A 13,862-nucleotide genomic window follows, 5' to 3' on the forward strand; every position below is an offset into this window, starting at 1 on the left:
GAAATTGCCCACAAACCACAGTAAAGCATTACCAAAGGATTTTAAAGAATGTCTATATTCCTTTAATAAAAGTTGCTTACATATTAAGATGAATAGAGAACAAACCCAAGAAGTGATTCAGATGTTGGATTTCTGCTGGACTTACTATTATGTGACTCATTCGTGGATACCAGCTTCCAGACTGGAGACATTTGAATATAACTACATCAACAAAATCCATGATTGCCATAGGTCTACCTCATCATTATTAGAGTTATTAAACAGAATCATTATTTAACTAAACCTGATCTAAAATTTTAAGTTTCACCATTACATTTCAAGATACATACAAGAAATATTGAAAAGTGTTCCAAAATATAATCTTAAGTGAAAATATTACATTAAAATTATATACAATTACATATAATTTGTGTCAGTACTTCTTTTTCAGTCATCTCTTTTAAGTAGAGAATTCTCCTTACAAAAAGTTTACTCTCCTTTTCTGTCTTCTTATAAATAATGAATGTATGTTTTCAACTGTGGATTATTTCTGCATTGAAGTCATTACTGTAGTAGGTATTGAAATAATCTAAAAGGCATTCATTTTCCTGTAATGGAATTCTATCTTCAAGACATAAATAAGTAAGCAGGTATTAAAAGGTTATTTGTTTTTCAGATATTAAACAGTATGTTAAAACTTCAGGCTTTAGAACATTAGTCCATATTTGCTTGCAAGTGATCAAAAAGAGAGCCAGATTCTTATTATGGATTTAGAATTAATTGCCTGACACTAAGATGAACAGTCACCTTAAAAAAGTTGCTTTCACCTCAGCAACAAAGCTTTTACCTCAGTTGCCAAATCTTATGCTCCTGATATTTTATATAAATACGGGGGGAAAATGCTTTTGTATGTCAAGTAAATTACACCTTCAATATTCCTAAAGACTGAAGGTTTAAGATTAATTAGACAAATGAAACTAAGCTACTACCTGCCAATTCACAGTCATCATTCAGCTTTACCTATGTAATGAGGATGATGGAAAAGGTAATCATTTGAGACTAACCTATCTCCTCCTGCTTGTTCACATTCCCAATTGGTGTCTTTTACTTATCCTTCTGGGTGATAAAATATCTTCAGGATTCTCCAACATTCTAGATATTAAATACTTCTGTGTCAAAACCATATAATCTAAAGTAACTGTCTTAGATCTCTAAATTAGCACTTTTCGAAATAAAATCCCTAGGTTTTCCTAAACTATTAATGTTTCCAGCTGGTATTGATATATCTACAAAGTCCCTGATTTTTTTTCACACATATTTCTATGTAGTTCTATAATTTCATTGTGCATTCCCCTTCATAAGTCGTTAGTAATATTAAGTTAGTGTTTATAATCAGTGTGGCCTACACGGATTCTTTTAGTCTGTGAGTTTCTTGCTGTAGTAAATCATAGATTTTTCTCTAAATGAAGTCTTGGTACCCCCAGTTGTTTTCCTTGCTATAAAGTCTCCTACACTCTGAGATGTAAACTGAGATACCTCAGTCTACCCAGAGAATTCTAAATCTGACATATGTTAAAATACTCCCAGTGCAGCCTACAGTGATAGAAGGGAAGTTAACTAGGCATGAAACAGGGTGGTCATCACAATAACTGGGATAATAACTTGGGTTAAGTCTGTACAAATTTTTTTTCCCTATGAGTTTCATAGCCAATGCTTTGCGATTAAGATTGTTGTCATACATTTAATGTCAGTTGCCAGGAATACTCTCCACATGACATCAATCTCTCCTGGTCCTAAATGTAAAGTAATCACTACCTCCTAAAGCAAAGCATTTATTCCGACCTCATCCCAGGGCACTTCACAGTAAGAACTATAGTATAGTATATTGTATAGTATAGTATCACAGTAAGAGCCATTAGCAACCCACAGAGCTGACACTAACAGTAGACAGAGAGAGCAGTGGCCTTTCTACATCAAGTATTGCCAGCTACGACATTTTTAGTTTTGGTGTCAGTACTTAAGGGCTTTTGGGAGAACTGTGCATTATCTCTCTAGCTTCTGGAATTTTTACCTAAGTGAGACAATACATCAGCACATTAACAGTATTCCAATGTTGAAACCTATCTCTAAGGCTCAAATTCTACTTATACTAAGTAGCATATTTGCATAATCTCAGATGGAAAAACTTCTTTTTCCACTGAGCTAACAAGACTATTTGTAGCTTTTCATCACTAGTTATATTATAGTAGTTATTTTTGCATTGGACTACCCTGATCTTGCCTATTGATCTATAGTTATTTTTAAACAAAAATTCCAATTGGATTCATTTCTACCTGCTTCATAACAATAAGGGCAGGGTCTTGACCCACTACCTATCAGAAACTAAGACCTTGAGGAATGCAGCAAGATTGAGAAGGGGAGAAGGTAGCAGTATAAAGGCACTGGAAAAATAAACACCAACTGAGAATGGCAAGCTTGCAATAAAACTGGGTCAAACTTTGACATCAAGAAAACCCCAAACGAAGAGATTTCATCATTGATGCTTAAAAATTCTATTACATTTGATGTCCTTGAAACCCCCACAGTGGGGTGGTGCTGGGGAGAAGGGAGAGAGGGGCTCTAGGCCTATGTTTATAGCACCTAAAAAATAAAAAGAGGTTTCCATGATGAGCAAAATGGACATGGATCACGGCCTTAGAGTGCTTACATTCTGAAAGGGAGGTCAACGTTAGATAACTGCACGAAAAGACATAGACTTGAAATGGATTTCAGTTATACAGTGCTGTGAAACCATATGGTAACAGGACATGACCGAAGAAAGTCTACCTTCAGGAAGAGACTACTGTGTTGAGATACCAGGCAAAAAGGAGTTGGGAGTGGTGATCTGTTGAGGGAGAAATAACCACATGCAAAGACTTTGGGGGTAGGTTACATGATATGGAAGAAAGACTGAGTGACCTCTATACCTGGGATGCAGGAGAGGTGAGTAGCACGGTGCGAAACAAGTTGGGGACAATTAGAAAGTGCTAAACCACTCGAGCATAGTAAGCCATGATGAGAAATTCTGTGTATATTCTAAGAGTAATGGTCTTTAAAAAGGTAGGACATGTCAGTTTGTACTTTGTATTACTCTCTCGGCCTGCCTATGGAGAATAGCCAGAATTGGTGCATCAAAGTGTGTGAGCAGATAATTTAGGAAGCCTCTGGACTAGCCTCATGGAGAGATTATGGTAGTTGGGACGAGGGTACTAATGGTCCCGAATGGAGAAAAATGAATAAATTCAAGAAAATTTTTCCAAGTAAATTTGACTCTATTAGGTGATAGAATCTGTAGAATGAAGGGGAAAGGAGAGAAGATGATTCCTATTTTTTCTGGTATACAGTGATATTTTTGGAGCTCAAGAATATCAAAAAGAGCCGTGCCTAGGTGGCTCGATGGGTTAAAGCCTCTGCCTTCAGCTCAGGTCATGATCCCAGGGTCCTAGGATCAAGCCTTGCATTGGGCTCTCTGCTCAGCAGGAAGCCTGCTTCCCTCTCTCCCTCTGCCTGCCTCTCTGCCTACTTGTGATCTCTCTCTGTCAAATAAGTAAATAAAATCTTAAAAAAAAAAAAAAAAGAGTATTTGGCAAGATGACCAAAAGGTTAGTTAGCAACACCTTAAATTGTTAAATTTAAGGCACTTAGGTAATTAGATGTAATTAATTTGGAATTGACTGGCACTGAATGCATGTATTTGTGAGAGTCATTTCAAAAGTCTGCCTTTTTTTTTTTCTTTTTAGAATTTCCTTTCTTTGAGAATTTTACTCTCTCTTCTTTTTTAAAATGAGCAGATATTTCCTCTTTGCTCTACCTTTCAGGGCTATTGAACATAATTCATTAACCCTTTTAGCACTCATAGTTAACATATTACTTTTTTTCCTACCAATATTTCTAATTTTCCTTCTGTTTTCTTTCTCTTTTTTTTTTTCCCTAACTAGGCTCCACACAGAGCATGCAGCCCAGTTACGGAGCTTAAACTCATGACCCTGAGATAAAGACATAAGCTGAGATCAAGAGTCAGACACTTAACTGACTGAGCCACCCAGGGGCCCCTTCCATCTGTGTTTTTATGGCTCAAGGATCTAAGATAATTTCAATTATGTAAATATATACCCAAAGGTATTAAATGTAAATATATATATATATATTAATGTTATCAGAGCTGATAATTTACAAGTCTTAAACATAGGGAAATTTGTTTCAGAAAAAAAAATTCTATATTTAATATCAGTAAGAATCTTTAATATTTAGAAGGCATATTAGCTTTCTAGAGAGATTATCATTACTGCTATGTATATAGTAAATTATATACATATGTATATATTTAGACAGGCATTCACATTTCCTGTTATTATTTAATTTTATCACAGTGCTTTAGTTAAACAAGAAGGAACAGTAGAAACAGACGAAAGTACTATTTTACTGGCCAAGACTAATTGAAAATGCCACAATGAGAAAAATAAGCATCATAACCACCACCACTACCTCAACTGTCCTATATGAGTAACGAATAGCTATTCCATTGCCTCATTATTTTACTACTTCTCCATGCTTTACTTTTTCTAAGAAAGTTCCTAGTATTCCATTTATTTTTAAAGGGATTTTAATGGATGTGCTATGAATTTTCAATGAGCTATTTGAAATTTGAGGAACCTAATTAGGAATGTATTTACTTTCTCTTTTTTCAGGGTGATTAATTCCATGCAAGACTTTCAGCCTAGTGTTACTCCAAAGAAAAAAATAGAAAGGGAAAAGGAGGTTCTACTTCTGCAGACTAATGGACTGGTAATTTAAAAATTGAATTAAGCATTAACTCAGAAGAGTCCTTCTCAATATATAAATTATTTCTGTTTAGCCTTCTATTGCCAGGTTAATTAAGTAAATCCTTTGGCCTTGATTATAGTCATTAGTAAATGAAAATGTATTTGAATTCACTAGTCTTGTGATTTACACTAGAGAATCTATGTGAGTAAATATATTTCCTATGTTACCAGTATTCATAAAATCAGCGTGTTACTTAAAAAGGTCGCTTTATCTGTGGAAAACAAAAATTTATTAAGTATCTAATTTATTGTTCTTGTGGGGATGCCTTTAAGAAACAAACCTTATATATTTCTGTATCTTCAAAATGTGTGAAATCAACTCAAGCTTAGTCGGGGTCCTCCATTTCTTTAAAAAAAGCAAAACCTGGAAAAATCTGAAATGTCTCCCTCAAGTTGCTTTACTCAATAAAAAAACACAAGAACAAAAACAGTGAAAGGAATTTTTAAAAGAAATGAATAAATGATGTAAAAAAAAGCATGCAAGGTAATAAAATATGCACAGAATAAAACCTACAATAAAATAATGATTTGTAATCTATCTTCTGCATAGTCAGACTCATCATTTGATGCTACAGTTACAGTTGTAATGAATTAACTTTAATATAAATTAATATATCCTATTTGTTTATGTCTTAAAAGTAGCCCTACATTACTTTGAGTATATTAGCAACAACATACTGAATCCCTGTTTTAACTATGCAATAGACAGCACCACAATTCAGAAATAAATTCTTAACAACAGTCTCTCTGTTCCCTTAAGGACATAAACCTTAACTGTTGATGGCATATCGAAGCTGTTAATATGTTGTAAAAGAAAACTAAGATTATTAAATGTGTTCTACCCATTCTCTTCAAGGAAATTTTAATTGCCAAGCACCTAATTAAAATAAATTATCTAGGATAAATCAAACTTTTACTGTCTATAAAAATGCATTCATAATCACTTTGTATGGTGACATTTTGACACAAATATATCCTAAGAGAAGCAAGGGATGCCTATACAAGTATTTGGGAGAAGGGAAAAGAGAAATATATCAAATTTAAATGAAATAAACTAGAAAAATGGCAAAGCAGTAGGATTATAAGTATGAACTAGGGAAATCTGAACATTTCCCCAAATACTGTTTTTACTTTTCAAATCCTATAAATATAAACAATCAGCTAATTATTGTATTTGCCTGATATATCTAGTAATTAAAAAGCCCAAAGATAAAGATGCAGCTGGGAGCTGGTCTGGGGGTGGTGTATAATATATCACATTACGCATCTGGTATAATCCCTTCATGCCTCAATTTCAATCTACATTCCTACCTGTGATTTCTCTTTTATTTTTTAGTATGCATATTTATAAGTTGCCATAAACTCTCCTTCAAGGACACAGAGAGCACATCACTCAGTAAACCAACCAATCAAGAGAAATGTCATTTCCTGCACCAGTCCCTTACCCTCCATATACTACTGGAGATCACAGTCATAGAAAAGGAACTCGATATTTAAGAATCAAAAGACCGGAGACTTGATTTCATCTTCTTAATTCATTAGATAAGCAACTTTAATAAAATATCTGGTCATGAGGACTGCATTTGCTCATGTGCAAACATTATTATTTTAATCTCTCCCCTCTCTATGTCTCAAAGCTGTAAATATGAATCAGGATAATCCTGTGAAGCAATCCTGAAAAAAATCTCAGAAAACCCCACAAAGATATAGGTTATCAACATAAAAAGTAGTAACTATGTCTCCAGAAAGATAAAAGTCAAAAAATTGAAATAGTCAGTGATGAATAATCCTGGTTTTAATTTGTACATTAATTTGCAAGATTTCCTCTAACTATTTTTCAAAGCACTGGCAACAATCAAACTGAATGTAGTCAACTTACTTCTGGAGCCAGAAGAGTTCCTCGCTGCTGTGAAGGAGTCAGCACTCTGCCTGGCTGCTGAAGAAGACGGACAGGGTAAAAGCATCTCCAAAGCTGATTCTGAGGATAGTGTCAGAAGGATGCTCAGCTACTACATATCTTCCCAACACCTGGCTGAATGGTTACAGGGACTCTTCAAAGGAGACAAGCACAAAAAAAGTGTATCAAAATATGTTTATAAAGTATCTTTGAAAAATAGAGTTGCTGTGAACTGTGTGATCAATCTCAAAATATACCAGGAATATCACTAAATAGAATTTAAACAGATTTACATAAGAAGGCTCTCTAGGGCCCTGATTCCAACAGATAAGTCAGCATTCTGTCTTCCATCTATAGACGTTTTCTTATCTCCTCATTGAAGATAGTTAAAACAACAGAAAGATCTATAGTTCAATTTTCTTTACATTTCAACTAATTCAACTTGCAGACTAATGTTAAAAAATTACAAAAGTCAAGAAATGTTTAACCATCATCTACTATGTACCAGCACACGATGCCGGCCAGTCAGCAGTGGCTAAAGCTCATAAATCCTGCCCTTACAGCAGCAAATAGTTTTATGTTGTGATGGCTGTATTTCCTTCAAGAAAAAAATCTACTTTTAATTTAAACACATCTCTGTCTATGGAGGAAATACTCAGATGTGTGACTTGTATTTTAACTTTAGGTCAGAAGATTGTTGATTTCTACCTATTTCTGGGAGTCCTGTTAACCTAAATAATAACTGACCTACCTTTATGCGACACAATATTTAACTTTCTTCCCCCTAACATCTATATAATAATGCCAACTAATATTCAACTACTACCACTTTCAATGCAAAAATAGGCTGCATTTTAAAAATGTTTTTGAAATGAACAAAGGCATTCTAATTTTACTTAAGCTATGACTTATCTTAGCTGCAGAAGCAAAAGTGAGGAATAATATAATTCCAAAGGGCATTATTAAGAACAATATAAGATGATACAAAGACAATTTGGGTTTAGTTTATTGTTTCTGCTGTCTCCATTTGTAAAAATGTGGGAATAATCTTATAAAGTTAAAATTTAAGAAGGTGATTATATTGTCCTGAGATGGCTGATAATTAGGGCTAAAAAAAAAAAAAAAGTAAAGCTACTGCTTAAAGTTTATATTGAAATTACACAAAAATGCTCAAAACCAGTGCACAGATTAATGGTAAAGTGGAATAAAGTTCGTTTCAAATTACCTTTATGAATCTGCCAACTGATTCTATCTCTTTAAAAATTATATTTATTACAAAAGAAATATACATCTTAGAGAATCAGAGAATAACTCAGATATACCACATACACACACACATGAATATAAGTCAATCATATGCCAACCATCCTGAGACAGCTATTGTTTGCTTTGCTATTTATTTCTTTCCATGAATATTTTAAGCTAATTTTTACATTTTATATGCATGATAAAAAATACAAGAAATGCAAAAGCAAATCTCCCTTCAAAGCAAGACATGTACCCCTTAGAAGAAACCAATTTCAAATTTCAGAACTTCCTCTCAGAAATACTTTATGCATGTATGAATGTGAGTCTGTGTATGGATTTTTATACATCTACCTATTTTGCTCTATTCCTTTTATTTCATACACCATGAAGATCACTCCTGTTTTCTATCATCAACTCTATTCATTTCTATCTGTGAATATCTATCATATGCATACAATATAATCTGCTCATAATGTGTCCTAGTTGAAAATAAGCAAATGCCCAGGATTTTATTATAAGATGATATAACCGATGTCTGTATTCATCTATGTACACATATCAGTTAGTACATTTATAATAAATTCTTAGAAGTAAAATGTTTAGGTCCAGAATCCTGTTATTGAAACTCTGATTATGTTCCCTCTCTATTGTAAAGAGGTAGTATAAAGCAAAAGCAAAGTATTATTAATGTCTCCAATTTTTATACTAACAATAAAAATGGGTTAATGATCAACTATTTCTACACCTTCATTTTAGCATGGAAAGTATAGTAACTGATACAATCCTTTCTAAATTCTAATAACCCAAAGTTCTTTTTATATATGGTTCTATCATTTATTAATGACATCTTACCTTTTCTTTTATTAAGTACTTATTATCTGCCAGCTTCCAAAAAGCATCTATTATCTAAACCAATTCTCCCAAGAATCAAATGAAATAAATGCATATTCTTATACATTGCTATGAAAAGTTGGGATAGACATAAGTCAGCTAACCCTGGGCAGGGTCATATAGCTAGCACCAGGCAATGCTGAGATTCTTTTTGTTTTGTTTTGTTTTGTTTTTGTTTTTTGTTTTTCCCTAAGAACTTAATGTCAAACCATAGATTTATTTCACAAGGGCTGAGATTCTTAATCTAAGGCTAGTTCACTCCAAATCAATGCTCTTATATCTGATATTATAAATGAAGATTTCAGAAAACCATCATAAGATTCTATAGTAAAGAAACAAAAAGAAGGTCCTGAATTTTGGTTTTTGTTTTGTTTTTTTTCAATCTATATATTTCAGTTAGCACAATGCCAAAAATAGTAGGTTTTAGGTTGGTATTCTAATACTGCAATTTTGTGGTGTGATCTTACAAAGATGTCCTTTTCTACTTGATAATATCTTGAAATAAAACATTTTATAAGAAATTCTGATCAGTCCCTTAGTTCCAAGTAGTTGCTATGTTGGCCTTCTTCCACAGTCTTAGAAAATTTGGCAACCGTTATTGTTTATGTACATGTATTCCCAAGAAATATGGTTCTTTCTCCAACAATTATCTTGAATGTCAACATTAAACTCTGAAAGAACTCAGGAAACATAGGCAAAACTCAGAAAGTTATTAGGGAATATTTTTTTCAAAATGGAGAACCACGATCCCTTCTAGATCCTAGTGGTATTTTCTTCCCCTGAAGGTCTTTGCTAAGTGCTCATCAGTTGTCTGAACATATACTTCGATTCAAGTCTCACTATCGATAAAGGCAGGACTTTAAAAGTCTTATGAACCTGGATTGGAATCACAGCAATGACCATATTACTCAGTTTTTTCTCTTAAAATGAAAAACAGTATTACAAAAAGTTGTCATTATTTCAAGGTATCATATATCTGATAGTACCAACCTGGAATAAAATTCATTATAGGCATGTGATAATTTTGTTTCCCTCAGCAAGTTCTTCCTAGGGTTGCCCTAAGTTTTACCGCACTAACCACTAAAGAAACCCTTGAAATATTTTAAGGGCAGCAGTAACATAATCTTAAGTATTCCTTCATATTTAAAGATCCTGTTTGAGCAATTATGAACCCATGAAAAAGCATCATTACTAATCTTTCTCCATCTTACCTCTAATGGTACAAATAAATACCATGAAGGAGGTGATCTCATTAGTTTTTAATTATATTTACCTTGTGTTGAAAATAATTAAAAATTAAACATTTAGTCATCTGGATGTTTGATCTACATGATGCAAAAAGCCAGTTGTTTTAAAATATATGATGAATAAATGAATTAGATGGTTTCACTGTAATTTAGTCACTCACTTATTTGATAATAATATATTGTTTGGCATAATATAGCCATGATATTAGTGGACTACTCCAAAAATAAGGGTATAATATAAGCAATGCTATTTTATTAACACAAATAACTTGAAAAAATTTGGACCAGAAATATAGAATAAAATCAGAAATTATTTTTTGATAAGGGTTTTTGAAATACATAGATATTCGGGAGATCCATAAAAATATTATGATTCAACATGTTTGCCTCATCACCAGTACTGTGAAAACCTAATTTAAAAATTAGATACCCTGATTGAATATGGAAATCTATTTGTGTTATTGAATAAAAGTGTACCATACACCCAGCTATAGGAAAATGTTTACACATTACTATACACACCCAGGATCATATGATAAATAAAGTAATGCACCGCTAGGGAATTTGTTGCTTAATGTAAATGTCACTTTGTAAATGAGAACTACTACTCATTCCTTTCCTATAATAGCAAGAGTTCAGCAGTTAAATAAAACATGAATCTTGGTGACCTAAAAATTGTATTACTGCATTTGTAATTTCCTGTTAACAACTCAAGAAAATAATTTTAAGTGATGCTGTATTTCAGTAAGATACAACCCACGGTGCAGGCTTTACTTGGGAGGGGCGGGGGTAAGTATAGACAGTTAACAGGAGGAATTGTGGTAATAGAACTGTTCCGTATTTTGACTGTGTACATATATACCTACATATGTGATAAAATTTAGGAAACAAAATGTAAATACCCACAAGTATAAGTAAAACTGACAACCTGAATAAGATAAGTAGATTTTCTCAATGTCAGTTCCCTGGTTGTAACATTAGATATTGTACTACAGTTCTACAAAAGGTTACCATTAGGAATAAAACTCTGCATAGGGTATATGGGATCACTCTGAATTACTTATCGCAACTGCATGTGAATCTATGTAATGGTATATCATTACATAGATTAGAGTGACATTAGAGTGAAACTTAATGACCAACAACTTCAGGCTGCAGTCTCAGCGTTCATTGATAGAAAAGGAATATTTAGAACATCAAGTTTAACACTGTAATGAATTATTTGGTCCTGAGGTGCCTGGGTGGCTCAGTGGATTAAAGCCTCTGCCTTTGGCTCAGGTCATGATGCCAGGGTCCTGGATCAAGCCCCACATCGGGCTCTCTGCTCAGCAGGAAGCCTGCTTCCCCCTCTCTCTCTTCCTGCCTCTCTGCCAACTTGTGATCTCTGTCTATCAAATAAATGGATAAAATCTTAAAAATAATAATTATTTGGTCTTTATCAAATCACAACTGGGTTACAGTGTGTCTCGCAGGAAAGACTGGAAAAAATTTAAATTTAGTAGTGAATGAAAAGGATTGAATTGCTCCTTGCTTTGGGTACTAGAGTGCATCTGCCGCATTTATTGTCAGGATAGGGGTTAGATTTTATACCAGCAATGTGGTACGGTAACTTATCTAACTGCTGAGTGCCCTACGGGTTGAGGTTGAGTAGAGTCTCAACCTGCTCTTAACTGGTATTTTCCTGTTTTAGTTAATAACCAAAGAAAATGTAGATTTCTGGTGTTTGGGAAATGTGAGGTGGTTTAAGAGTGGAAGAAAATGCTTAGTAGTGTGGACAAGGAGTCTGTGTTTTTCTGGTGGTGGTGATTTCTTCATTTTTAATCAATTTTAAGCTCTGATCAAAATGTTTAACAAATTGTATTAAAAATATGTATATATATAATAGAAATATCTATATAGTATATATTAGAAATATATACTTTAAGCATATATGAATAAAGTATCTTGACTATGCATACCCACGTAAGTGTGTATTAGCATACTATATCATATACATAGGTAGGATATTTTAATGTACATAGATACAGGGGGATTGAGAGATAGAAAGAGTAAGAGAGTGAGAGAGAGAACATGCTCTATAATAAAAACCCTAACGCATATATATATTTGACTAAAGTCAGTGAGTTGAACATGAGTCTGTAAGTCCTGAGTAACTACTGAGAAACTGTGAAGCAGATTCACAGTGGGCTTAAAAGATTTTGGAGCAATCTTAGACAATCCAAGGACCACATGAAGACAGGGAGCTGAAAACACTGCAAATATGCTGAAAAGCAATATGAGTACAGAAAATATCTAAAAGCCCAAGGAATACTTCTTTGTGGGGATAAGGGCTGGCTTAAAACCATACTTAATGACTCCAGAGAAGAACTAAGAGAAAGGAAGTGAGAGAAGCACACTTATAATTCACAACCCCATATTTCCTACTGGCCTACAAACTCTTTGAGTCCCTAGAATATCATACGGATCCTTGTGTGCCCCACAGCATCAACCGTGCTCACCTCCATACAACAGACATTTAAAAAATACAAATTAAGGAATTTTAACCACAAACAAAGGAAAATAATATACTAAAAAATCCCAGGGAGGTAACACTTGGGGAGAAAGTTTCTAAAAGAAAAGAGGACTTAGAAAGTTCTAAAAGCAAAATCTGTATCATACAATTAGAAATGATTTCTGATGGTAAAGAGGTTATTGGAAGGAAAGTTAAACTATGAAGACTGCAGAGGAGAAATTCTCCATAAGGTCGGATTATAAAGGGAGAAGTATAAAACAGAAGGAAGGACACAAAACCAAAGATGAATATAAAATAGTGTTTGCAAATTGCTTTCAGATACATTATTTCATTAGACAGTAACCCTGTTGTCCTTGATCTTTTCTTGTTCAGCATTTTAATATTGACTTGCAAGAAGACATAAGAAACAGTGCTTATTAAATCTGTGAATCTGTGACTGACACAAAACTGGGATTTAAAAATGTCTCCATAGGTTTAATGGAGGGGCCAAGACTGTCAAAATGAAATATAATGATGCCAAAGGTAAGGATGCTTAGATTAAAAAACTAAACGATTATAGTGTAGGGTGAAGGATATGTCTTTAAAGGCAGTTTATATAAAATACACTTAGGGTATTAATTGTCCCCATAGTCCTAAGGGTCAATAGTTTCAGAGCTGCAATCTCAGCATTCATTAATAGAAAAGAAATACCTAGAACAACAAGTTTAATAGCCACAGTGAATTATTTAGTCCTTGTCAAACCACACCTGAAATACTGTTTGTCTTATTCTGAATTCTTGCAAAACATACCTAGGGACAGACTCCCAAAGAAGGCATGGCCAATCCCAATCACTACAGTGAAAAATGGTTGAAAACTAAAACTGGAAATATTATCTTGGAAAACGATAAGAAACAGGGCCGATATCTTCAAAAACCTTTTGTAAGAGGAGAGAGGTGGTGATGTTAAGCTCAGAGACATGGACTGAAGGATAAGAACTTCATGGAGATTTTGTATAATAAGGAGCACGCTATCTTCATAGCACTGCATTAGTATGGTCTGCCTGAGAATTCACTGTTAGCCAACAGGTTCATTCTATGTAACTATCAAAAGTGATGTTCTTGGGACGCCTGGGTGGCTCAGTTGGTTAAGCAGCTGCCTTCGGCTCAGGTCATGATCCCAGGGTCCTGGGATCGAGTCCCACATCAGGCTCCTTGCTTGGTGGAGAGCCTGCTTCTCCCTCTGTCTC

The 13,862-nt window shown here is 33.9% G+C and overlaps 1 protein-coding gene across 9 annotated transcripts in view; it reads right to left on the reverse strand.

Moving 5' to 3' along the window:
- Positions 1–13,862, reverse strand: part of LRFN5 (leucine rich repeat and fibronectin type III domain containing 5) — a 251,251-nt gene that overhangs the window by 123,698 nt on the left and 113,691 nt on the right. For all 9 annotated transcript variants that reach the window (XR_014313178.1, XR_014313179.1, XR_014313180.1 and 6 more), the window contains exon 2: positions 6,721–6,892. The gene's annotated coding sequence lies outside the window, so the exon portion shown is untranslated. The remainder of the gene's footprint in view (positions 1–6,720; positions 6,893–13,862) is intronic.

The sequence above is a fragment of the Mustela nivalis genome, assembly GCF_964662115.1.
Source record: "Mustela nivalis genome assembly, chromosome: 6".
In the NCBI taxonomy this organism is placed as follows: domain Eukaryota; kingdom Metazoa; phylum Chordata; class Mammalia; order Carnivora; family Mustelidae; genus Mustela; species Mustela nivalis.